We start from the raw sequence: 27,746 nt of genomic DNA on the forward strand, positions 1-27,746 counted from the left end.
TTAATACAATTTCTTTGTGGTTATTTCAGGGGTTAAGCTAGCTGGGTGGTGGGATGCAGCCACTCCTAAATACTACAGGAGACAAACTGTGCATTCTGGCAGCAGTGTCTCATCCTGTTGCCATGGCACATAATCCTAAAGAGAGACTTAGCATATGATCACCTAAACAAATGCAAGGTCATGTTGGTGTGTCGATTATGGCTAATAAAGGCAGGACTGTTCCCCGTCTCATACAGCACAACCTGTCCCAATCAATCATCTTCCAATTGATTCCTAACTTCTCACTTCACTTTTCTGCCTAAGATCGAAAAATTGCAATAACCCAATTATTTGCTCGAGTCTAATAATCACTGATCAATATAATTTAGAAAGGCAAACAAGGCACATGAACGCTAACTGAGTTAACAATTCCTTTCAGTTGAGCCTGAGAGCATGTGCTTCATTCAAAAGCCATTCAGGACTGAGTAAGGCAGCAGATGTCTGCAAGGTTAGTCAGGTGACTTAGTTAAGAGGACCACAGATTTAAGCCAGCCTGGGATAACTAATGAGACCTTGTTGTAGAAATGAATAAAAGATAAAAATCAAAACAATTTGGCTTAATCCTCATATTTCCTGGGTGATTGTTATTTAATGGACATAAACTTTTTATTTGTTTTTATATTTCACTTTGCTTCCATTTTTTTTCCTATTTCTTTGCTTTCACTGTTACTTATGTGATTTTTGTTTGTTTATTGTGGTTGTCCAATCTATGAAATAATGGCCTCAGTTGCCTTGCTCCTGCTCAAACTCTATAAAAATGTAAGCGCAAAGGAACATGGTTAATCCTACTCTCTATGCCTACATGCTTCCAGCAGTAAATAGACACGTTTATTGTAGTTATCTTGTTTCAAGTTAATTGTTAGTTTTTCATCAGTTCAAATGCCCTGCATACAATTCTGCACAAGTTTGCTAGCATATTCTCCAGGATTAATCATGTCTGCATAGTATTACATTAGTAAACATGGAAAATTTTATTCAAATATTTTCATGGATAAATGGGCTGCAACTTTTCCTATTTAAAAAATGCAATCAATATGGCTATAGGTTAGGGCCATTTCAGGCTCCCTCTCCTCAGCTGCCCAAGGACATCTCCATGGACACCTGGGGACACCTCTAGAGTCAAGTCTCTTGCCAACCCTAAAATGGATCCCTTAATTAAGATATATACTTCCTGCTCCCATAACCACTCTTCCTCCATCCCAACCGTCCCATTCCCCCAAGCTCTCCCCATCTCCCGTTCTTACTTTTTTCTCTACATCTCCTCTTACCCCCACCTCACCCCACCCCCAAGTTTCCAATTTTTGCCTGGCAATCTTGTCTCCTTCCAATAACCAGGAGGATAACTATATGTTTTTATTTGGGTTCACCTTCTTATTTAGCTTCTCTAGGATCACGGAGAACCTTCATCTGGCGATGGATGAAGTTAGAGACAGAAACCCACATTGGAGCACTGGACTGAGCTCCCAAGGTCCAAATCAGGAGCAGAAGGAGGGAGAAAATGAGCAAGGAAGTCAGGACCGCAAGGGGTGCACCCACCAACTGTGACAGTGGGGCTGATCTGTTGGGAGCTCACCAAAGCAAGCTGGACTGGGACCGATGGAGCATGTGATCAAACCAGACTCTCAGAATGTGTTGGACAAAGAGGGTTGACTGAGAAGCCAAGGACAATGGCACTGGGTTTTGATCCCATTGCATGTACTGGCTTTGTGGGAGCCTAGTCTGTTTGGATGCCCACCTTCCTAGACCTGGATGGAGTGGGGAGGACCTTGGACTTCCCACAGGGCAGGGAACCCTGACTGCTTTTTGGACTGGAGGGGGGAAGGGAGGAGGGAGGGAGATGGGGGAAGGGGAGAAAAATGGGAAGAGGGAAGGAGGTGGAAATTTTTAAGTAAAAATAAATAAATAAAACAAACTGAAAAGGAAAAATGCAATCAATAATTCATTCTTGGCTACTCAAATTTGTTAACTTTTCTTTTACCTGCATTTTGTATTAAACTCAGGAATAGTTTCTCTACAGACATCATTGAAGAATCCATGCTTATATTATCCCCTTGGACTCACACAGCATTATAATTTTATGTTTACATTTCCTGACCTCAGCTATTTAGAGTGTGCCTTCTCAGCTTTACCATAACTAACACCTTGGTTAGGAAAATTTTCTCTCAAATGGCCTGACATACACTGTAGGATTTTATGGTAATCCTTGGTTTTCCTCCATGCTAAGCAGCTAGCACCTACTCCTTTATCACATCACAGACATCACTGATACCCTGTGAGGAAAGCAGCTTGCTGGCCCATTAGAGTATGTTAATGGCTCTTAGGCCCAATACTGTTTGTTTACAAAGGGTTATCTAGTTGATTCCATCATCATTTAAGTGCATATTTATTCTACTGGGCGACATGGCAACTTATTCTACATATCTTACAAATGTCCTCAGTTTGTTTCTGAATTTTTTATCCTTCCAAGTTTTTATTGGCACATAGTAATTGTGTATATTTGTATTTGATGTAGGTGGGTCTTCTATCTATCTGTTGTTTCACTGGTTAATTAATAAAGAAAATTGCTTGGCCTGATAGGTCAGAACATAGGTGGGTGGAGTAGACAGAAAAGAATGCTGGGAAGAAGGGAAGTGAGGCAGATGCAATGGAGCCACTCGCCATGATTCTTCGTCCCGGGACAGACATAGGCTAGAATCTTCCCGGTAAGCCACCACCTTATGGTGCTACACACATTATTAGAAATGGGTTAAGCAAGATGTGAGAGGTAGCCAGTAAGAGACTAGAGCTAATGGGCCAGGCAGTGTTCGAATGAATACAATTTGTGTATTGTTATTTTGGGTGTAAAGCTAGCCATGCGGGAGCCGGGTAGGATGAAAAGCATGCCTGCCCATAGCTCCTTCTACATGTATTAAGTGATAAATTGATAGAATTGACATATCCTGTGATGATGAAATCAGAATAATATGAAGTTCCTTTTCTGGATAGCTTTATCATTTATTTCCCCTCATCTCTCTTAAGAAGAGTCTCTATATAATATTATTATAATAAGTTGTATAGTCATTCAGCTGTGCTATGAAACACTGGAAGTAATTCCTCCTCCCAAGATGTATTTTGATAACCGGTCTTTATACTCTTGTGCCCATACTGATCACCATTCTACTGTCTACTACCACAGAATCAGTGTTTCCATCTTCTCAGAAAAGTACCATGGAGATCATATCAAGTCTTCTGGCAATCTCCTCATGTCTTAATTAAGTCAAAAATATGTTTTAGAAACTTGCTATTTTATCCTGACCAGAGAAAAAAAATTAGGGTGAACTTAACTTACTGGGTTTTAACATATATCTATTTTTAAAAAAGAAAACTGTGTTCATGAGTATACATAAGCTGCTCAAAGTCACAAACTTTTCAGTGAGACGTGGAAGCTCTCAGTTTCCAGAGGTTCAATCCACCCCGGCCATGGCAAAGACTGTATGTAGTTTACATGGAATGAGCAGATCTCTAAGAATGCTGGAGTCTTTAATATAATCCTTTCTCTGTAAATACTCCTCCTTTCTGAAACTGTTCCCTATTTTGAGCATGGTTGATTGACTGTTTTGGATATGTTAACTATTGGTTTCTACTAGACATTCATGGATTAGCAAAGGCTTACTTTTGTCTACACAATTCTCTAAGCTTTACTCAGTAGCTAAAGACTGATTATGAAAAGAAATAGGCAATTACAACTTTGTTATAATCTCTATGACTTTCTATAACTCACCCGCACTCTCTTTTAATCCTTAAGTCAATAAAGAATCGACGTTTTTCTAGTTCCATTGTGTGACTTGTTTGATACTAAATGCTTTCATAGATTTAATTTGAAAAACAAATGACCGAATAAGTTTGCACTTTTAGGGAGTTTATCTTTCCTATCATTTAGTCAGGTTAATAACTATTCTTGAAATCAAAGCATTGCTTTTCCTTGTGGTAGTGACTTTAACTCCACAGTCAGATCTGCTATTTGGAAGAGTCAACAAAATCAATCATTGTGCAAGTTTTGACCTTTATTATTTTGGCCATTAGCAATAAATAAAATAAATGTCCCAGAAACCACTCCGCTAATGCCTTTATTATTTGATGAATGAGATTTCTAAGGTCTTAGCATTTTCAGTTTATGACAATTTTCAGGTTAGGAGATTGTCTTTCTTTGCTTCAAACACTCAGTATCCATCCACGCTTCCTTCAAACCCTCAGTACCCAGCGACACATCCTTCAAACTCTCAGTATCCACCCATAGATCCTTCAAATCCTCAGTATCCACTCATGCATCCTTCAAATCCTCAGTATCTACTCATACTTCCTTCAAACCCTCAGTACCCACCCACGCTTCCATCAAACCCTCAGTACCCACCCACACTTCCTTCAAACTCTCAGTACCCAGCCATGCTTCCTTCAAACTCTCAGTACCCAGCCACGCTTCCTTCAAACTCTCAGTACCCAGCCACGCTTCCTTCAAACCCTCAGTACCCAGCCAAGCTTCCTTCAAACCCTCAGTATCTAGTCAAGTTTCCATCAAACACTCAGTACCCAGCCACGCTTCCTTCAAACTCTCAGAACCCAGACATGCTTTCTTTAAATCCTTATGAGATTTTGCCCCTTGTTTGTTTGTAATATTTTTCTGAATTTCCATACAATGTTTGGAAGAGTTTTGCTTGATTCCAGAATATGTATTCCTAAGTAGTCACAGTACTGATAGAACTCCCTCTATCCCCCATATATTAAATATACATTTCATGTATGTTACAACAATATTACCTGAGATTATTTTAATCTCTGCGGTGGAACTTTTACAATAATGATGGATATTTAGTTTAATATCAAAGTATGTAGGATTTAATTCATGAAAGCCACTTAAGTAAATAATATTCTCAATAAATGCTGGTCTTATATGTCCAAAACCCAGCATTTAAACACCAGATGCAGCATAAAAAAAGAAGTAAAGGGATCAAGGGAAGAGAAAATAGGAAAAGACATGAAAATGAGAAATCAAATTTAATTCACAATTTCAATATACATATGTTTTGGTCTGAGATAATGCTGAGTTCTATTAAGTGTAAAATGAATACAGAACAATATTAAAATTATTTTCAAAATGTATTATTCCTTTGAAAGTTCCACATAATATGTTTTGGGAATATTCACCCTCCTTCCTCCACTTCTCCCCAGATCTATACTCCTTCCCTTCCTATCCAACTTCGTATCCCATTTTACTTTAAATCCTTCAAGACCACCTGTTTTTGTACATGTAGCCTTCCACCGGAGCATGGTTGAGTTACCAGGAGTTACACTCTAAGAAAAAAGGAAAACTTCTTCTCCTAGAAGTTACCAATGCTGGTGGTTCCATGTTAAGTGGAGGGACTGTATGCCCAGCTCCTCTCCCTGCTGGGATTTCATCAGGCATGGACATGCACCGGTTTTGTCTCTACTGATAAGAGCTCACGTGTCCAGCTGCCCTGTTAGGTCCCAAACACACCGTTTCTTTATAGTCATTTATTACCTCAGTTCTTATACTCTTTCAGCCCCTTCTGTAATGACCCCTGAACCTTAGGAGAGCACATAGTATATATGTTCCTTTTAGAGTTGTTCATTCTGCAGTTTCTTAATCTATGTGCTTCAGTCAATTAAAACAGTAGTTCACTGTTTTAATCGCCATCTATTTTAAATAGAAGTTTCTCAGATGAGGGTAGAGGGATACATTTTACTTTGTATATAATGATAAAGTCATTAGGAATTGGTTTAACGCCATGTCTATTTAGTTTCATAATAGTGTTTGCTTTCTCCCTAGGGCCTCTGTTCTGTATAGCCAAAGGTTCCCAGCCTGATAATGGTGCCAGATAATGGGTTTCATCTTGTATACTGAAGCTCAAATTCAATCAAAAAATGATCGATGACTCCCAAAATGTTCATGACACTATTGAGCCACGACCTGGCCTGGCAAGGCCAAGCATTTTTGTAGTTTGAAGGGTTCATAGCTGGATATAACTGGTGATTACATTTCTCCTCTGATAGCATATATAACACCTTCCAGCATTATGAAAGCTGTTGAGTAGGGATGAAGCTTCTGGGTCCATACCAGCTTAATTTCCCTATGCTCTATGGCTCAAGTATTTATCTTTGGCAGTAGTGTCTTATTGTAAACTTCCAGAGGTTAACCAAGAGCAACGACAATATTCTGCAGTGTTTGGGAGTCTATGGGTTTTTACTGGCCAACACTTCAAAAGAATAATCATCATTATCACTAGGATTTTTATTGGTTTTCTGTAGGTGAATTGTTTCCATATATGTATGTATGTATATATTCCAACTCCAATTTAACTCTTCTGTATGTGTTCATATACTTACATTTTAGGAATCTTCTACAGTACTAGGTTTCCAGGTCTTTAGTGTTATTTATGCCTATCCACACTCTCTTCTCTATACTACCCTCCAATCTTCCACCCCAGCTTATCTTTTCCTATTTCATTACTCTGTTTTAATCCTTCATACTAGGGTGTTCTGTCTGCCCTCCCTTAATGATCCAGCTACACCACTCTTTAATATATATTCAATGGACTCCATATTATATGCAGGAACATCTGCTCATCCATGTTCACTGCTGCTCTATTTACAATTGCCAGGAAATGGTAAGAGCAGAGGTGATGAATCTATGAAGGATGATATGAAACTTAGCATATTTACACAGTGGAATATTAGTCAGCTAATAGAGAAATGAAGTAATGAAATTCACAGATAAACAGACAGAGCTGAAAATAAGCATTCTCAATGAGGCAAACTAGACTCTGAAAGGCAAACATCTCATGATTTTTCTCATCTGTGAATACTATTCGAACCTTAAGATATGCTTGTTATTTCAGCTTTCAGGGGGATAGTGTCCCAGAAAACTTAATACCTTGAGTTCCTTCCCAGAAACTGAAGTGAAAGTGGAATAACAAAAGCAACTCTGTTGATTTCCTCTGACCTCCACACAGGTACTGTGGCATGTGTATCACCCCAGCACACATTGTACACACACACACACACATACACACACAAAAAAACCTTTTAATTTAAAAATATTGAAGAAATTTTGATTGTTGAAAGTGGGGAGAGATTTGATATTTAAAAATTTTTGGTAAAATTCGTGTATTTAAAAACCCACATTGGTAATTTGAAGTGTAGGCCTGCTTTCACAGACCAGTTTCTGCCCTAAATCCTTTGTAAAATATTCCCAGTATGTAAGGATGATTAAGGAATGAAAATAATCTTCCATGTACAGAAAAATCAAACAGTCCTCAGGGACTTAACCTTCTTCCTGCCATTTGTAAAAGGTCTCCTACTCTCTGCACATTGCCCAGTTGTGCGTCTCTGTGTTAATTACTATCCACTACTAAAAGAAGCTTCTCTGATGTGATACAATAGGGGTTAATACAATATGAACTCACAGAGGCCATTCTTTACAAACATAGAAGAAACAATGAACAGTTTTTATGGAAATACTTAAAGAACAAAGATTGCTAAAGCAATCATGAAGAAAAAGAATACTGTTGGAGGTATATCTATTCCTGATTTCACATGCTATTATATTAGTAAAGCAATAAACTCAGCACAGCATTAGCACAGAGATAGACATGTAGATTAATGAAATATAATTGAAGACCCATATAAGTCTAGGGAACTATGGCTACATGATATTTCAGAGACCAGAAATACATATTTGAGAAAAAATTAACATCTTAAAAAATGGTCCTTGTATAGCTGAATTAGAAGGATGAACTACATCCTTGTCTCTACCTACACAAAATTCAATTCTAAATGGAAAAGTACATTATTGTAAGACCTCATTTACTGAAATTGCTAAAGGGAGACTTAGGGAGTATGCTTCAACTTATAGGCACAAATAAGGACTTTCTGAATAAGGTTCCCGTAGCACAGGAAATAAAACCAACAACTAACAAATAGGCTCCCGTGAAGCTAAAACACTATGTACAGGCCCAAGAAACTGTGAAGCAAGTGGCTAGGTAACCCATAGAATGGGAGAAAACTATTGCCATCCATTCATTTGACAAAGGATCCGTGTCTAGAACATACAAAGAACAAAAAGCCCTACATTAAGAAAATAAGCAGTCCAGCTAAAAATAGTCTGTAGAACTGTACGTACAATTCCTGAAACAAGAACTAAAAATGACTAAGAAATACTTTTAAATCCTTGACTATTAAGGAAATGAAGAATGTGCTGTTGGCACCTTGCTAGACAAGCATAACAACTAAATCATCTAAAGATAAATGGATTGTGGGAATCCAAGCATCAATAGATACATTGCTATCATAGCTCCTGTATCTATGACTCAGGGAACATCTTGGAAGAAAAAGTGGATTGACATAGGAGTAAGAATATCAAGGACTCTTCTGCGAAACTCTCTCATAAACAAAAGCAGAGCAAACGCAATACCAATAAAACTGATGTTGTGAAAGAGGAAATCTCATGTTCTACCTTTAGACAAAGAGCTACAGACAACTAATGATGGCTTGGAGAAGGAAAATTAGCCTCTCTTAGGTATAAGCCACTTTATTCATTGTCCAATATATAGGGTTAGTCTGTCTTAAAACCATGTGCACAAAAACAACAAAAATGGACTCACCTGGTTATGTTTATATTCATATGTATGCGACAATGGTAATCAATGAAAAAGAAGCTATCACTTGAATGTATGTTGGTGGGTATTGGAAAGGGTTAGAGAGAGCAAGGGGTGAACGTGATGTAAAGCTATTTCAACTTAAAATGTATGATGCTCTGCACCTGTCCTTGGCAGCACAGTCGAGCTGACCCTCATGATGGGGAATGGGGATGCTCAAGAGTGTGAGCATAGGGGAGCTGGTTCCATTACTCTCTGTCATAATGCAGCACAGGCAGTGAGATATCCACCCTCACCACCTGCAGCAGGCATGAGAACAAGTCCCTGGGTCATAAGAGTGGAGGATCTGGCATTGCTTTTCACTGGTTGCAGCAACTCTAGACAGCAGGCCTTGCACCTCACCTGGGCAGTACAGTAGTGCTGATGGTGCTGGTGGGGGCACATGTGAGCCAGCCATGAGGTCATGAGAATAGGAGAGCTGGCCCTACACCTCTTGTTTGCTACATGGTGGCATGAGCAATGGAAAGATGTCCTCCCCCTTTCCCTTGTCATGTGCAGATCCTGCCCCTTACCAGCTGCAACACTTGGGAGAGCAGATAGCACATTACTGTTGACACCACTAAAGGGGCACCAGTGAGCCAACCAAGAACTAGAGCTTGAGAGATCTGGTCCCATCCTTTATCTGCCACACAGTGATGTGTGCAAAGGAAGGCAGCCTCTTCTTATGTCCTGTGGGCAGGTGGAAGAGCTGTCCCTGAGGTCACAAGAGAAAGATCTGCACCTCATATGGGCAATATAGTAGGGCTGACTCTGGTGATACAGGTGTGGGCAAGCCAGCCCAGAGGGTGTTAGAACAGGAGAACATGTGTCAGCCATTGCTTCTTACTGCATAAGACGAGCTAGTTGGGGGAGGTCCTGGAGAGCTCACCCTGTTGTTGAGGATGAGGAAGAACTTGTGGGCTGATGAACTCAGCAAGTACTCAGGTCCAGAACCAGGAGTATGAATTGACCCACCACAATATCCACCCGGACTATGATCTTCTGGGGCAGGTGAAGGGGCCAGTCCTGTAGACCCAAAGTTGCAGGATCTTGATGACACAGGACCACAACAGGATATCTCAGAGGAGTCTCAGAGGGCCTAGTATCAATAGTGTAGCAGAAACCAGAGGCCTCAGACCAGACTAATGACTCTTTGCAGTGAACATTTGTAAGTAAAGCTGTATGGACTAAAGGGTGTACTGTGTAATTCACTCTGCCACACTACAGCTTCCAGGATGAGAGTTTTCTTTTTTTCTCATCTTTTAAATTTTATGCTATCTTTCAGTGGAGGGTGCAAGGGTAGACGGCAGGTGAGAAGGGATAGGGAGATGAGTGGGAACAAGATGCATGATGTGAAATCCACAAAGAGTCAATAAAAAACTAAATTAGAAAAAAGTATCATTTTCTTAAAATGTTTCCTTGATGAGTATGAAGACACCTTTGTCTCTTCTATTTTTGCTTTTCGGTCTATTTTATCAGATACTAGAATAGGTACACCTGCATGATTCTTAGTTCTATTTACTTGGGATGGCTTTATCTATCCTTTCACTCTAACGTGGTATCTATCATTGGTGGTGAGTTATGTTTCTCAGAGGCAACAAAACGCCGTACATTGCAAGTTAATGTGCTTGTTTGTGTCTTTATTAGGAAACTTGAGGCTATTAATATTCAGAATTACTATACAAAAATGTGTGTTAATTCCTGTCAAGTTATTGCTTCTCTGGTGTTTTCTTAGGCTTCTTTTGACTAGTCATCATGGTTTTGCTTGTTTATCTTCTGTGTTTTCTTATGTTGTTTACCCATTTCACACCAAGGAACTCCTTCTGGGATCCTCTGTAGTGCTGGGGTAGTAGTTAGCAATCTTAAAACGATTTTTATTACAGAAAGACTCAGTTTCCTTGATTTTAATAGAAACTTGTTGGGCATAAACATATGGGTTGATAATTGTGATCTCTCAGAACTTAGATCTATATTTTTTGCTTTTCTGTCTTGAAATGTGTCGATTTTTTCTTTGTGTTCTTTTTTTTTAATTTAAAGTCTTTTTTCTTTCAGTGGAGGTGTATGCAATATTCAGGACATGAATAGGTTGTATATTAGGGCTGATGTGTCATTTTTTGCTATACGACTTGTATTTAGGGTCCACAGCCAAGTAAGATTGTTGGTGGCAAACCTTTCTTAGCATCCTAGTACTATGATAGCCAATTAGAAGGTACAGAACTTCCATGTAAGTCCTCATATTATTGATCCATTCTTGCACAAAGGTATGCAGGGTCTTCAGCAATGGGGTCTTACCTAGTTCTTTCGTGCAGCTAATAGCAGTAACAAATGCTTTTTATCATTCTGTGGGCCATTTGAGCCTCCCTGTACAACGAAGACAAGAGATGTGACCTCCCTCTGACACTAACTAGGATTTTTATATGACAATCTAATGGTACTCTCTTTCCTATTCAGACACAGTATCTTTTCTTAAACGCCTTAAATGCTGTCTTTACTGTTCTTTCAAATGATTTTTTAAATGAATGTATGAAAAATTAAAAGATAATATGATGTAAAAAAGACTTTTTTTTTTAATCATAAGGTGAGCAGGATCTCTGAAGGCTCTCCCATGTTGACTCCAAGCAAGTAGAAGTTGGTTTTGATGACTAAATGCTAAAACATTAACTAGGTCTAATTCTGCATGAGAGGATACAATCACTTCCTTCAATTGTTTTGTCAAAATAGCAATATTAAATACAATGGAATGGATGGGAAACGTCCTTGGAGAACTTCTGGTGCTGCATGGACACTGCAGGTCTCCCCATTTCTGATATTTTTCAGAGATCTGATTATTGTTTTTCTTTATTTTAGTTTATCACTGTTGCCTTAGAGTAGCCTTCTCACTTTGAGAGCTTCTGAGACAATAATGTTGCTTGTGTCTTTCACTGGTCACATATAGCTTCTAAAAGAGTCCTGGTTTGGATAAATATCATCCTCCAGTGTACTTTACACTGCATACTTTGGGGCATCAGATAGTTCCAAATTGGTTTCCTAACCTAACTCAAGGAGTATGCAGCTACTACTGCACTAACAAGGCACACCGGGTCTACAGCATGGGGAAAGGTAACCATTGCAAGATTGCCTCCCCAACCCATGGATATCCTGCCCTCATTCATCTCAACATTCATCGTAAAAACAATGCCATCACTCATACCCAGCTCACCTTGGTTTTGTCCATCTCTGTTCAGATGCCAATTGTGCTGTATGAGTTTTCTGATGATTCAGAGGAGAAAAAGTCCACTATCCTCAGAAAGTGTACAGACCAGTTAAAGAATTTTATCAAAGTCTATATCAGTGCACTAGTAAATTTCTGGGGACATTTACATAAGCATGAGTGAATGATTACTTATAGGAGCACAGATGACTCCAAGACCCTACCCTCACATAGATGACTTGAGAGTTTTATAATTTCCTGCATCTTGTAAGTTTCATTTATCTACAGAATACTAGCTTTACTCCAGGAGGGAAAATGACAATTGTCTTCCCACTCCTATTTCCTCTCCCCTACCCCTAACATATCAGGAGCCAACTGAGCTTGTAAACGATGTAGCCTAATTACATTAGAAATATATAGGTTGTTTTATTTCAATAAAACCAAAGTGACATTCATTTTCATTTTTACAGAATTCCAGTTTGAGGAACAGCTTAGAACTCTATATGTTAGATAATTTATTTGCTCCATTTATAAAATGAGGCCCAGTGAGCTCATGCACTGCATCTCAATTCAACAGGAACAGGACAATCTAAAGCCCTCTAACCTGGAGACTTTATGCCCATCTTAAAAGCTATTTCTATTATATTTCCACATAATGGGCTTTCTATAGAGGTAAGAAATCAGAAAGTGTTCATGATTAACAGTAGCTCTGCAATCTGCAAATCTAAAAATAAGGAAACACTTATCCTTCCATTATAATTGTGGAAAACACTAATGGGGGATCAGTCTACAAGGAAATGTTACTGAAACATTACAAAAGTAAATTATTCTTTCACGGCTATGTCTAAAATTATACTTGAATTAGAAGACTTCAAGCACTCGACTCATTAATGAGTTAACGTTTATTTAATAACATGTGGATGTACTGCTACCCAAGTAAAAAGTACTAAACTGGGAGCTCACCTTTGTCCCCTCGACATTCACAAAATCTGTTGTTGGAGTTAATTGGAGGCAAGATCATTCTGCCATGCAGTTTTTTTGTGAAACAATAAAAGGCCAAGGCATGGATTCACGAAAAGAATCTGAAAGTGCTGCAGGTCATGAGAAAATGATATTTACCCAGAACTGCAGATGGTTTGAAATGAGAGGTTCTCGGTTTATCATCGGAATCATGATGACAAGAAGACAACTGGTTATTTTCGTGTTAAAGCACTTGCACACATCAGTAAGCAGAGAACTTGAACTTTAGAGCATATTGATTTTAAAATGTACAATGCTCCATACATCAGTGAATTAGACAATGAGCCCAGTCTTTGTTCACGGCAAACATGCTCACTTGGAAGACTGTTATGTGAACAGAGGGCAAGAATCACTTTCAAGTTAAATGGAAATAAAGGTTGCAGCTTCCTAAACTTTGATCAAAGAGTCTCTGATGTGGCCGATGCTTTTAAAAGTGAAATCATCTGAGACTACATTTGAAGCAGGATTTGCCTCCGCACGTCAGCCACTGAAGGCTTCTGATTCTGCAATTTACAGGGCTTGCTGCATCTGCATACAACTGATTTCTACAGTGGCGAGGAGAAAACCTTCCTATGAGACTGTGACCACAGACCTCCCTCCCAGCTGACAGCATTTGCTTTGAATGTTAATCTGTTAATTATCAGATCTACTGTCTCAGGCAAATGAGAGTTCTTAAAGGTACCATTTACACTTAACCTTGCCTGTCAAACCAGTCCAAGCTACATCTAGTGTGGTAAATTTTCTTATATGACTAAAAAGGGCATATACACAAGCAAATATTCAACTTCTTTTCTGCAGTATCTTTTAAGTTTTCTTGCTGTGTTCTTGGAGAATATTAGCACCAATTTTAAAAGGAAGAGACAGTTTTCACTGTGTGGAGAAATAGTATTTCACTCTATAATGCTTGAGGTTGACTACTTTCATATATACCTATTTGAGCAGAATAATTGACCTCAAATCAATATGAAACACTGTGTCAATGTGATTAAAATAATGGGGAGAAATATAGTAGGGATAAGTTACTATTTTTTGTTGATTTCGACTGTTTACTGTCTAAATCAGCTCCTAGGACTAAGTGAAAATAGGCAAGCAATTTTGTGTAAAGCCATAGCTAAAGCTTATCTCCACAATTACTGATGATTTAGAGCCATCATTCCTAGAGCTGTCTGTAAGGAGTACAGTGCTCCAAGGCATCTTTGTTTGTTCTAAAAATCTCAGAAGCAAAAGGCCATCAGGAATCAGAGAAGGAAAGAAAGTGATGTTTTTAAGCTTCACTTGCTTGAGAGGGAAGCTGTAACACATTTAGAAAAAATACGTGCCTTCCTATTGAGGAGACATTCTGTCATTTTCAGAGTCAAGATCTGGCTACCTATGCTTGACAAAAGCACTTTTAAAAGTTATATCTGTGTAGCTGCACCACGGGTCCAACATGGAATAGGTGACTTACATAATGAAAAATCTGTAGGAGCACAAGAACAAAACAGAGGTCCTTCTACTGGACAGGGTTTAACAGATGCAGGAAAGACATCTTAGGGTAGCACAATGCCACTAGAAGTGAGGAAGAATTGTTAAAAACTCCAAAAATCTCTGCAATTGAACCACAGGAAGCATGAACATCAGCAGATATTCTTTGCCTAGGATTTTTAGTTATGATATTTTGGGTAGTACTGTAAAGCATCTGCCTTTCATCTGACATCTCCTTAGCAGGTTTTTTAGCTTGCAGCTAATCTCTAGCAACAGTTCTTTAGAGCATCGTGGGAGTGGACGTGTACAAAGGTGGGGGGTGCAAGTATTAAACACATCATTAAAATGGGTATCACTATTAAAGGTGTCTAAGGGTACAGTTCAGTCCATTCCATGGGATGGACAAGAATGGTATAGCTTGTAAAGAGGAGCCACTCAAGAATGCCAAGTCAGAGAAGAAGTGCAAGTCCACAAACTGACAGCTAGAAATTGGAATTATGGACCTGAAGGGTCCCTGAGAGAAAGTAAAAGTTACAGATCTGATGTGGGAAGCCACTGAACAGATAAAGTATGGATCTTATATGGCCCCTGAACCACCTGGAACCATGATCAGGCAAGGGTCTGGGGACTGAAGAACACACAGAGACATGCGTGGCTCTTGAAATAAAAATGTCCCTTTTATTGTGTTCCAGGGCAACTTATACAGTGCTCTCCTTGACTAATGGCCACACCCTAACTCGGAATTTTTCAGCTGCAAGCCCACCAAAAACCACTTCCTTGTATCAGTAACTAATGAGGGTCTTGTGCCCAGAGCATCTGCAAGTACAGGAAGAAAAGCTGTTTATTCTGACAGGCAAGGGGTCATAGAAAATTCAGGGTCTGAGGGTCTGAAGTCCCCAACAATCTTAAAGATCCAGCCACCAAGTAAGAACAGTTAGAGATCCTGAGGCCAGACATCAGCGTGAAAGTGAGTTAAAGATTGACATAGAAATGGGAAGCACCAGCCACAGCGGGGGAAAAAAAGATATTAGAACAGACACACAGCTCCCATCAAGAGGCATAGGGGTCTCCAGATATGGGTGTCCACCTTGAGGCCTCTGGGTCCTATATTTTATAGGCAAGGGAAAGGGTCCACTCCCTCCTGACATCCTCTCCTTCCTGATTGGTCCTTCCAGGGATATCCTCTGTTAGACAGGCTATCTTCCTTTTGCCTGTCTTAGAGGTTTGGACAGTTGCTCAAACTATCCTGGGGTGGGGGGGTTGTTTGTGGAGGGGGGACTCTGGAAACACAATGCAGTATTTGAAAAGTCCCAAATTGGCCCAAATTCTACTGACCCCCTGCTTCATCACAGAAGTCTTCTGCATTTTTTCTCTAGTTCTTGAAGCTACTTTGTAAAAATGATCTTCCACACAGTTCTCCCCTCTTTCTCTCCTCTGCTAACTCCGAATGCTAGAGAGCAAATGCTATCTTCCATAATTTTGGATCTATTAAATTAACTGACTGCCTTTCCTACCATTGTAGGCAGAGGCTGCTTGCTTGTTTCCTGGACACCCAGACCTGAAATAATCATGCAAAAACTATATTAATTAAAACAATGCTTGGCCAATCACTTAGGCATATTGCTAGCTAGTGCTTATATATCAAATTAACCTATTTCTATTATTTTGTATTTTACCATGAGACTCATAATTTACAGCAAGGTTCCGGCTGGCTGCTCATGTCTTTCTCCTCAACCACCTGGCATCTGTCTCCAGCTCTCTGTAACAAAGCATAATATGTGGTGTATCTCTTTCATTGGAATATGATCCAAAAAATGCTACAGCGAAGTCTGGCACCTGAACACACACAATTTTCTGTCTTGTCTCATGAGTGTGATGCAAATAAGTGGAAATCTGGGTATTATGAAAATATCCTGGGGTCTTGGTACCTAAATAGAGAAAAATACACCTGATGAGCACAACGTTCACCTGAATGATGTAAAAGTCATCATGTCATTTAGCTTCATGTAATTCCAGAAACTAAAACTTAGTGCTATCTCTGTTATTTTATTACCTTTCATTTTTAAGACAAGATTTTATTTTTATGTATATGTGCTTGCATATATATATATGTGTGTGTGTGTGTGTGTGTGTGTGTGTGTGCGCACACTGCTGTGTATACCTGATGCCCTCAGAGACCAGAAAATTGCATCAGCTCCACTTGAGTTGGCGGTATAGATGATTGTTAGCCACCATACAGGTGTTGCGAACCTAACCAGGATCCTCTGCAAGAGCAGCAAGCACTCTTCACCAGTGAATGACCTCCAGCCCAGTTATTGTTGGTTTTATTGTTCAGAGATAACATCTGTCTTTGTACCACTGTAAAACTACTCTAGTTTTGTGCTGTTGGTGGTAGGTTGTGGTCCCAATATGAAGCTTTCTAATAAACACCAGGCTAAACCCCCAAGGGAAAGAAACTACAAGGAATAGACTGTGGCTAGTTGTTGATGCAACATCGATAAAAGAGAGTACATTAAACACGCTTTACACACATGCACACACACAGAGACACACACAGAGACACACACACATACATACACACGTGGTGGTAGCTCCTGCTAAAGGATTGGTAGTTAGAGTGCAGAAGTGGCAAAGTTTTAGTCTAGGTAGCATCAAAGCTCAATTTTGACTTTTAGGAACTTTGGGGGAGGATCAGAGACTGTTCCTACTACAAGAAGTCTGGCAGCTCTTCCTTGATTTGTTTCTTTTAATCTACTTGCATACCCACTTCAGTCATGCAGGATCCAACTGGTGTCCCATAAATGTCGTTCTTCTATGATTGTCAACTGTAGAAGCCTAACATAACTTGAAATAGGAAGAAGAGGAGGACAACAGCCTTCCAGAGTCACTGCGGACTCCATCAATGATGTCAAGCAGGGAAACTCTTTCCTGCAGAGGGGAATTTGTCCCTGCAGCTGCTTCCTGCCTTCTGAGACCTGCTGTACCAGGGACTCATGACTGGAGCCTTCAAGATCTGCTAAAGAGATATCTCGGCTGCTTCTGTCACTCTCACCACAGCCTGCTTTTTGGTCTCACTGAAGGCACCATTCTTGATTAGCACCCCTAAATTCTCTGAGAGCTGCCAGCATATAGAGCTTGCTGGCAATCCTTCAACAGGCACCCCAAAGCATGCCGAGATAACATAACAACCTCAAGCTAGGCAACCCAAAGTCTTCTGAGGAATATATTCTGTTTTCTGTACACTTTCATGTACACTCCTTTATGTCCTAATGGATGGAGAAGTCACTGATGAAGGGATCAATACACTGAATGGTTTTTCCCTTTGGATTCTGGATTAGGCACAGACCACACCCAAGCATCAATTTCTAACACAAAAGATCCTTTATTAACCAAAGCAAAAAGACATGGTGGCTGAATCTGAATCAGGCAGAAACAGCAGCAAATAACTTTGTAGATGTCATTTTAAGAGGAAAAAGAGGGAGGTCTTTGTTAGAATGAGCCAGGATGGGTTGGTAAGGTCGGTCGGATTTGGCATGTTAATCAGGATAGCCAAATAGGGATTTTTGATTGCTGGACCATAATATTTTGATAATTAGACCTTGGTGATCAGCTTCAGGAATAAGCCAGGCATAAGAAAGTGGCCAAATAAGGGAACTGATCTCTGTGACTAGCTTTAAGAATGTGAAAGTGCAAATAAGGGGGGTGGGAATCTAATGGTTTAGCAAGGGAGAGGGAAAGAGTAAGAGCAAGACCCATAAGTGCCATATTTGCCATGCTTAGGTGTGTTAGAACTCTTCCTTCCCACCTTTTTTGTTTTATTATTGGGTCATTGAGTGATGGGTAAATGAGCATCCTGCTTCTGGCTGTGTCCTGCTGATAAGAGCAACGATCAAGGACAAGGGAGGCATTAATCTAACAGGACTGAAAGTGGGGCCAGCTATTGAAGAGGTAGAGAGAAGGTTAGAAGGAAAGCACAAAATTTAGTAAGCACTGAGTCAAGGAGCTTGAAACCAGATAGGTGATTTCCTCACACTAGTCATCTGGTGTGCAGAAGGGCATTTGAAAAGCCAGAAATCCTTCCGTAGACCACCAAGGAAATGTCTCCATGCCCTGAGGAGGTGTTCCTGGACCAGATCAGATGAAGAAACAATGGTGTCACCTGCAGTGGTGAAAGGTTGGTAATGACTGAAAAAGGGTTGATTAAAAGTTTTCTCTATTGATTGCTTAGTTTTCTTTTAACAGCCTCAATAAATATATTGATATATGATATCACATGCATAAATAATATTCTGGATGTATTAAAAAAAGTTTTCTCTATTGATGAGATTTCTTTGGTGGTATAAAGAGTAAAGCCAGTTAAAGAAGAGAGGCACAAAAAGTGATAGAAAAACAATAACAAAAGGGGGCCCATGAAAGGCCAGACCCGGTTTATTAAGGGGAACTAGTACCAGCTTGTGAAGCCACAATTTAAAAGGGAATTCCCTTTTAGTTGGTCCCAAGAAAATCAGGTTAGTTTAAAAATATTTTTGCCTACTATCCTTGACTCATTGAGATAATAATAATGTACTTCTCTGAGGAAGATGTATCCATTGGGGAATACTCCCAAACTTAAGGCTCAAGGAACACAAACAAAGAAGGTGGAAAGACAGTAACAGCCAGGGGACCAGGGAGCATACTGTGAGACTGTGTCTCCTATCAATATCAGGAGCTACATGTACAAAGTCTCAACAACATGACTGTCCAAACACGAGCTGAATAAGCATAACACTAATAGACATTCTAAAGAGAGTTGGGAAAACCAATGAGGCCTCAAGCCTATACAAAGAACTAAAAGCAACTAAAGGATGTTAAGAGAAGGAAAAAATCATCTTCCACAGATGAAAGCACACCAATTGATTTTTCAATGACAAATATATACATACATATACATATATATTATACAGGCTGAGCACGTTATATTAGGAACATGTATGTACATGCATGTAATAACAATAAATGAAAAACAGGCCACAAATTTGAAAACGTGAAGGAGTAGATATGTGGGAGGACTTAGAGGGTACAAAGAGAGAAAAGTTGTAGTTTTATTATAACCTCAAAAAATCATTTTTCAAACTACTTGTTAAAGGCTGGAATGAGTTGCAAATCAGTAAAGTGCTTGCCAATTGAGTGAGAGTAGCTGAGTTCAGATCCACAGCATCCGTGTGAAACGCTGCGTGTGGCAACAGTGGGTAAGTAGAGATGAGGAGAATACAGGTGGTTCACTGCACAGCTAATTTATTCTAACCAACAAGCTCCAGATTCAACGGGAAACCCTGTCTCAAAGGAGTAAATTGGAAAACAATGAAGGAAGGTGTTCAATATCAACATTTGCCATTAACACGCACACACACATCCATACACAAAACTGAGTAAAGTCAGTAATTTATAGATAAGAGAAGTCAAAAGTCTTCTTCATTAAAACAGAAATGGAGGATATTATTGCACCTCACATGGCCATTGAAACAATGAAAAGTGAACACTATGAAGTGCTTGGTAGTCACAGATTCAATACTTTAGGTGATGGATCAATTTCATAAAACACAAATCTATACAAATTCAAAGATACAAGATACAATAGACATGCCAATAATCCCCATAACATCAATATAAGATGAATTAAAAAGTTATATGACCCCCAAAATTTTATTTCAGTCCAAGTAGAATAACGAGAGAATTCTGTCAAATTCACAGAGTGAGAACTAGAGGAACTGGACAGATGGCTAAGCGATTAGGGGCTCTTGTTGATCTTCAAGAGGACCTGACTTCATTTCCCAAAATACACTTCAGATAGCTCCCGGCTACCTCTAATTCCAGCTCCTTGGTATTTGACACTCTCTTCTGGCCTTCACAGGTACCCTCACACAAGTAGTAAAAATAAAATAAAAATAAAAATTAAAGTAAATATTTATCTGTTTATCATCTATCTATAAATAACTCAATGTGATACCAATATTATATTAGTTCTTAAAAATAAGAATTGCAATTATAAGCTCTTAATGTAGGTTCTGAGGTTAGTATTTCTCAGGTACTAAAACCAAAAGGAGAAGGAAGGGAACACAGAACTGAAAAAGGAAAATTGAAGCTAGTGTCTCCTAAAATTTAATATAATAATCTGCAACAAAATGCCTTTTCCTGAAGCCAAAAGCATGCAAAAAGAAGTAGCTCCACACCCAAGTCAAGTATTTTCAAATAATGCAGTTATTTTTGTTTTTACTATTGGGGTCTATTTCCTATGGGGATACCTTGCTCAACCTAGATATAGGGGGGAGGGTCTTTGTCTTGCTTCAAGTGAGAGACTTTGTTGATTTCTTTTGAGAGGTCTCACCCTCTCTCTGAGGAGTGAATGGGTAGGGTGAGGGAATGTAGAGGGAGAAGGGGAGGGGAGAGAGAGGGAAGTGGAATTTGTATGTAAAATAAGATTGCTTTAAAAATGAAAAAAAATAAAAACTAAAAAAAATCAAATCACAAATCTAAAATATCAATAACAAAAAGAAGAAAGCTTTTATTATCTTTTCAATTGATATGGAAAATGTATTTGTTATTACACAATCATAATGAAAAATATCAGCCAATTAAGCATAAAGGAGACATCTCCATCCATTTGATAAATTGTATTGGTATTGGATAACCAGTTCATGTATTCTTCTCTGGGAAGACTATTTCTCCCATTCTCAACATTCCTCTGAGTAGGGTTAAGGCTTCATAGACTACTTCTATCAACTTTAGGATGCCTCTTGTTGTCCTAATTCGGGTCATATTCAGAGAACCATGTTGGTGATACAAAGGAGGGAAGCAGCCGAGAGTCCTACCCAGCTGTACCAGCTACGCATCACAACAGCCAACAGTCCTACCCAGCTGTACCAGCTATGAATCACAACAATGAACTTGAGAACTTTTGCCAACTCCCAATGATTTTATTGCTTAAAAAGAAAAAAATTCTTATTAATAAACTGAGGTTTGGGATTTGTTTGTTATTTAAGTATAACAAAAAGAATTTTTACGGCAATGGCAAACTCTGATAAATATAAAACTTGGCAGAAATTAATAAAGAGTCATCATTTGTATAAGCAAGAAAAAAAATTTAAATTTTAAGAACCAAGTCCAAGAGAAAACTGAAATATGTAGCCTCAAGTTTCACTTTGTCCTATATATAATACAGATGTTATTTTCTTTATATTAAAGATGAGAGAACTGATATAGTGACAATAGAATACAGTTCATATAGCCAGAATTTAGGGATCCAGAGGTCAATCCACACTTGACTCATTTTTACGTACAGAGAAGTGATACCTATTGAAAAAGAATGTAATAGAAACTTCTGATCTTTAAACACACACACATACACACAAACAAACATTATATATATATATATATATATATATATATATATATATATATATATATATATATATAGCTGGACAACACCAATAGCTTATCCTTCATTGAGCCTATGACTTTGATCACATTTGCAGTAACAGACTTGAATTCCCTCTTGAAAAGCATGCCACAAATCCTCCTATTATTGCATCAGTGGACACATATTTCTTAGCAGGTTGGTACTCTAGTTTACAGGGTCCAGTGTTGCATAAGAACTCTATTGTCCTGCCTCTTCCCCAACAGCAGCAAGCAGAGCCCCTACCGGAACTATGAACATTAACCAGCAGGAAGAGAGTTTCTTGGTCAGTTGGAGTTGATTTCTCTATGTCAAGTAACCAAAGTGTGTTCTAGGTTTAGCATATAAATTTGCAAGAGTCATGTTGTCAAGCTGCTTTCTAAATATTTGTTCTTGTATCCATAGATGTGTGCTGCTCTCAACCTTGATGAGAAAAGCTTCTTTTTACAGTGGATAGTGGTTCAGTCAGAGAATCACAACTTTTCAAGGTGCTGAGAATAAGGGACTATGAGTGTTCAGATATAAATGAGACATCTATGTCAACTGTCTTCACAAGGCTCAGAAAACATCATGGAAGCAGGGGATAAAAGAATCTAGCTGAAGAATGATGAAGAGTGTTGTTATTCTTTGTCTTCTGAACATGAAATGGTCTTGTATGACAGTAAAGTATTTGTGGGGAAAATGGAAGACAGATCAAAGAAAGAATACCAAGAAAATCCAACTTGGTGAACCCTTGAGTTTAATAGCAGTCAAAGAATATGAAGGAAGGCTTACAGAAAAATAAATGACAATAGCATCTCCAAAAACCCAGCCCAGCAGAAGTGAAGACTCATGAAAGCTGGAAACCTAGAACCCATTACTCAACATGGAGGCACATCATCAGGTTTGAAAATTGCTTTGTCCAAGCAGCTCAGTTGGTCTAAACATCTTCCAGGCAGCTCAGCTTGTTTGATTGTCTCTCAGTAGTCATCACAGCTTATTTATCACTGGAAGGAAGCAGCCAAGTGAATCTGGTCAGTTTCAGGGACTTCCTGAAGCTATTGAGTTTTCCTGCAGTATGGAATGACTCACCAGCTCTCCTTATAGCACCCTGTGTCTTGAGGGACATCTCTCTAAAATGGAGATTTATTACAGAGGACATAGCTATAAAACACATAGCTGTTGAACCCATGGATTCACAGCATCTGTCTTTACCAGAATAATATCTACACAAGATCAAGCCTGTTAAAAATTCCAGTTTGGCTCCATGAAGGGCCCAGAGGACCCATTCCTTGCTGAGGAGGTATTACCAGTAGTTGTTCACTAGGTAAAGAAAAGTGCGTTTTTCTTTGTGGGGAGCAGTTATTGATAGCTTGTCCACTTCCTGGTGGATGATTGCATACCAATGTGCACATGAACTTCGCTCGTTGGACTCAGTGGGTTATTCAAGAAAAAAATGCATGAAGTTATGAGGTAGGTGTACAGAGGGAGTGCCAGAAGCAGTTGAAAAGAGGGTCATTATGGTCAAGATACATTTAATAAATTTAAATAAATTTCAAGGTATAAAAATTATGTATTTCATAACTGATTTCTTACTTTTTAAACATATTGTTAGTATATGCATTTGTACACAGGTGTGGATTAGCGTGCCATTGTGCATGAAAGGAAGTCTAAGTCTGTAGACATCTTTGTGGACTTGGTTCTCGCCTTACACCCTTACCTGGGTTCCAGAAACTAAATGCAGACTCTCAGGCTTGCATGGCCAGGGCTTTTGTTCACTGTGCCATCTAGCTGTCCTCTAATCTAAAATTTATAAATTGCTTAAATTTTCAATAAATTTGCATAAATACAAATATAGGTAGAAGCACACATACATTAACAAATATACAATTTAAAAGTATTGAAATAATATATAAACTTTCTTCAGGTTTTTTTTGCTATTTTCAGTCCAAAAGTATGCTAGTATTTTTAAAAGTCTCTGTTTTTCTACTACCCATGCAGATTAGATCTATGTATGTCTATCTTAAATCTCCTGAGTAAATTGGGAGAATGGGGACCTTGGGAAAGGGTTGAAGGGGAGGGGTGAGGTAGAAAGGGGAGCAGAGAAAAGTGTAGAGGTCAATAAAAATAAATAAAAAAAGAAACTAAAAAAGAGTCTTTATGTGGACATACCAGCCTGGTCATATTCCAGACTGGCTCATTGAGCAACTTAACAGAGAGAACAAGGTGTAGGTGCAAGAGGCCTGGATTTACCTTCCTTTCAATAGTTGGAAGGAACCATAGGATCTGGGCATCAGGGATGATGTGTGCTGTCTCTAAGCTTCCTCCTCTGTTAAAAAGTATGAGTTTTCGACAAGGATTTACCCTAGGTTGCATAAACTGGCTCTTTGGAGCCAGTTCTCTACAATGGGATATATTGTTCATCCTTGAGGCAGGGAGGAGGAGTTTGGTACTGCCTCAACGTGTTATGCCAGGCTTTCTTGTTTCCCTTGAGAGACTTTACCCTCTGATGAGGGGGGTGAGGAGGGGGAACTATGGTTGGTATGTAAAATGAATAAATCCTTTAAAATGAAAATATCTTAATTTGAATTTTAAAAGGAATTACTTTTACTTAAAGATTTTACACATTGGCCCGGCGGTAGTGGCGCACGCCTTTAATCCCAGCACTTGGGAGGCAGAGGCAGGTGGATCTCTGTGAGTTCGAGACCAGCCTGGTCTACAAGAGCTAGTTCCAGGACAGGCTCCAAAACCACAGAGAAACCCTGTCTCGAAAAACAAACAAACAAACAAACAAAAAAAAAGATTTTACACATTGCCAGCCTCTTATTAAGCATGAACTTTGAATTTTCCTGCTTTTAAATTTTGAAAAGAAAATGCCCAGTGTTGTAAAATGTGTTATTAATTTCATAACTGGCACATTGTGACAAAAATGTCATCTCACATTTCTGGTTGACAATCCTCAGTATTTCGCATGTTTATCTTTCTCATGTGTTAGCCATTTTTAAATATATGTGACTATACAAAACCTCCATATATTGAGGCAGTTTTTCACAAAAAAATGGAATATTTTCAATCCATTGCCTTTAAGGAAACTTTGCTAAGTAGGTGAATGAGTGAATAAGTACTTATGAGTTGGTGAAAAATAGTCATTTTTAATTAATTTAAAATGATACTCCTTTTTTATAATTCACCAAACTCATAGGTATTTTAAGAAGTAGCTTATGATGAAATTTCAAATTAGTATTTACAAAGAAAAATTGGATTGTTTAATTCAAAGCATAAAAACATTTTTTAGAGTTTGTAGACATGGAAGAATTGTACCATGTGTTGGTCAGGGCCCCGATTTTCCCCGAGCCTCAGAAACTTGAGATGTAAAACAAGGTGATGATGTTTCTAATTTTCCTGTCACACAAGTATGCATAATGTAGATCTAGCTGATATTTCAATTATAGATTATAATGAAATATGCATGCTTCTGTCTAGACACTGGGGAAATTATGTTATATTTTCCAGCTGCAAAATTGTTATAAAATATGCCTTTGTGGAGTTTTGTAAAAAGAACAAGAAACTCTTGTTGTAGGTTAACTTCCAAAACTAAAATATTTTATACTCAGACAGCATGACTTGGGTTGACTTAAATTGATTCCCTAGCTGAATATAAAGTATAGCAACATGTATGTTAATGGGTAGTATTGTTTTCTCTGTAATTTGTAATTAGTACTTACAGTTTAACATTCTTTCCTTGTCTCTTTATAGATAACTATCCAAAATGTATCCCAGCTATGCGGAATTTTATAAGGATGTAAGGAGAAATGATGATTGATCTTTATTTTTGGTATTTTAGGAGTGATTTTGAAAAGAATTGTCTCTGAATAATGCTAACAAAATGGATGAAGAGAGCCTGTGAGCACTTATTTACATTAAGGCTGATGGGAGAATGTTCATCCTGTTATGTGCTTGTTCATAACTCCTGTTATTGTTCACACACTGAACTTTTATTTCTAGTATAAAATTTAATAGAAGTCGCTTTAAAAAGTCATTCCCGATCTCCAATTTTTTTCTATAATTCCTATCCCAATCCTTTCTGTGAGCTGGAGATATGGAGTACTCACATTCAGACGGCTGTTTTTGGAGCTCAGGAGACGGTACTCGAATACTAAATTTTATCTGAGCTCTATGGTAACAATGCATATAAAAATAGGATATAGGACTAGTTCCGAATTTAGAAGAAGCTTATAATTGTGCTTCCATTTTCTCTTGGTATTATTCAAATTGCTATATTAAGTAGACAAAGAAATAAATTTTTTTGGCTGAGAATTTACATTTCAGCAAACTTAAAGAATTGACTGTAGAGAATGATCGGGACTGCTGGAATCTGGCCTAGAGTATCAGGTCAATCTTGGATCAAGTTTCAGAAAGCTTGTGGCCACTAGCATCAGTTTTGGTGGTACCACACTTTAGAGTTAAGCTAAGTCTCAGGCCCAAGCCATCCCCATGAGTCTCCACAGCACAATGGATTCCTTCATTATCCAGAGTCTGGTTGCCTGGCATCTCTTATCACAGAAGGTCATTCAGGTGAATGATATGGCTAAATATGTTTGGTGTCAATCAAAAATAAATGCTACTTAATGTTACATCCCCTTGTGGACAAGTCCCTTTTTGTTTCCCTTTTGAAACTACACTCAGAATCACTCTTTTCCAGTTCTTATATTATAAAAAAATACATAATTGCATCACACAAAAGGAATTAGACAGCAAACACACAACCAGACAAGCAAAACCCAGAGCTCACTGAGAATGTATCTCAGTGGCTGTGAACAAGATGCAAAATGCACAAAGACCATTCTAACCAGACACAAGGAAAGCCTATGAATGGCCACTAATACACGATAAACAGAGAGGCCACCTATACTCTTCCAAGAATTTTTAATTTGTTAAGTTTAAAAGTGATAGATTCCACTTCTTCCAACAAAAGACTCAACTTTCTCAATCTTTCCAATGTTAATAACTGGGGAGAAATCTTTCTAAGTGTTTCTTACACACAGCAGGCATCTTAAGTGCCTGTCGATTGTTGCTTAGATTTGATTTATAGGAGATCTGCTAGAAGTAAACAGATTTTCAATAAAACAATAATTGCTTGCCAGGAAAAAGATGAATGAAGGAAGGGTCTGTGGGTCCCCTTGCAGCCCAAAGGAAATTGCTGTGAGGTCCATTTTAAGACGGTCCTAGCGTAGAGTAGTTACAGTAGACTCCTGACAGTACAGGTTAAAAAACTAAATTTCAAAAAGATAATTGATTTTAGATTGATTCAAGAAGCACTTTGAGGCAGCCAGATGGTAATCAAAAGAGTCAATATAGTTTCTAAAGTTTTTTTTAATGTGTTTCCTGTAGACTCTCCTGCCCAAGGCACTGCCAGTTCACAGTTAAAGATGCCAGACCTGTCCCAAAGTGCTTTGCTTAGGCAACCTCTGGCTACCACTTAAAGCTGTTTACCGTAGAGCAAATGGATTAACTTCTTCGTGCTTGCAAGCACTGCAAAATGGATGTTACACATAAGGTGGCTGTCACAAGATAAGTACCATTTTGTATAATGCCCATTGTTTAAAGGAAATACTTGCCGTGGTAGTATATGGAAACAAAGGATCGTCATTTCAGGTTCTCACCATTGGTGACAATTTTATATGGGTTTGGAAGAAAAAACAAAACAAGAAATTTCTTCTTCTGCCTGGGAGAAGGGAAAGAAGGCAAAAGAAAGAAAGTCATTTTTTCTGAGTTAGAAAATAAGAGTCTGCATCATGAGAAATATCTGAGTGTCCTATGCCTGAGAGTGTTTTTAGAGACAGTATGCATGCTTGGAGGGCCCAGGTTTTGACCAGTTCCTGAAACAGGGAGCCAGGAAGAAGGAAGAAAAAGGGTACCACTTTCTAAGTCA

Source organism: Chionomys nivalis, chromosome 6, assembly GCF_950005125.1.
Source record: "Chionomys nivalis chromosome 6, mChiNiv1.1, whole genome shotgun sequence".
NCBI classification, from domain to species: Eukaryota; Metazoa; Chordata; class Mammalia; order Rodentia; family Cricetidae; genus Chionomys; species Chionomys nivalis.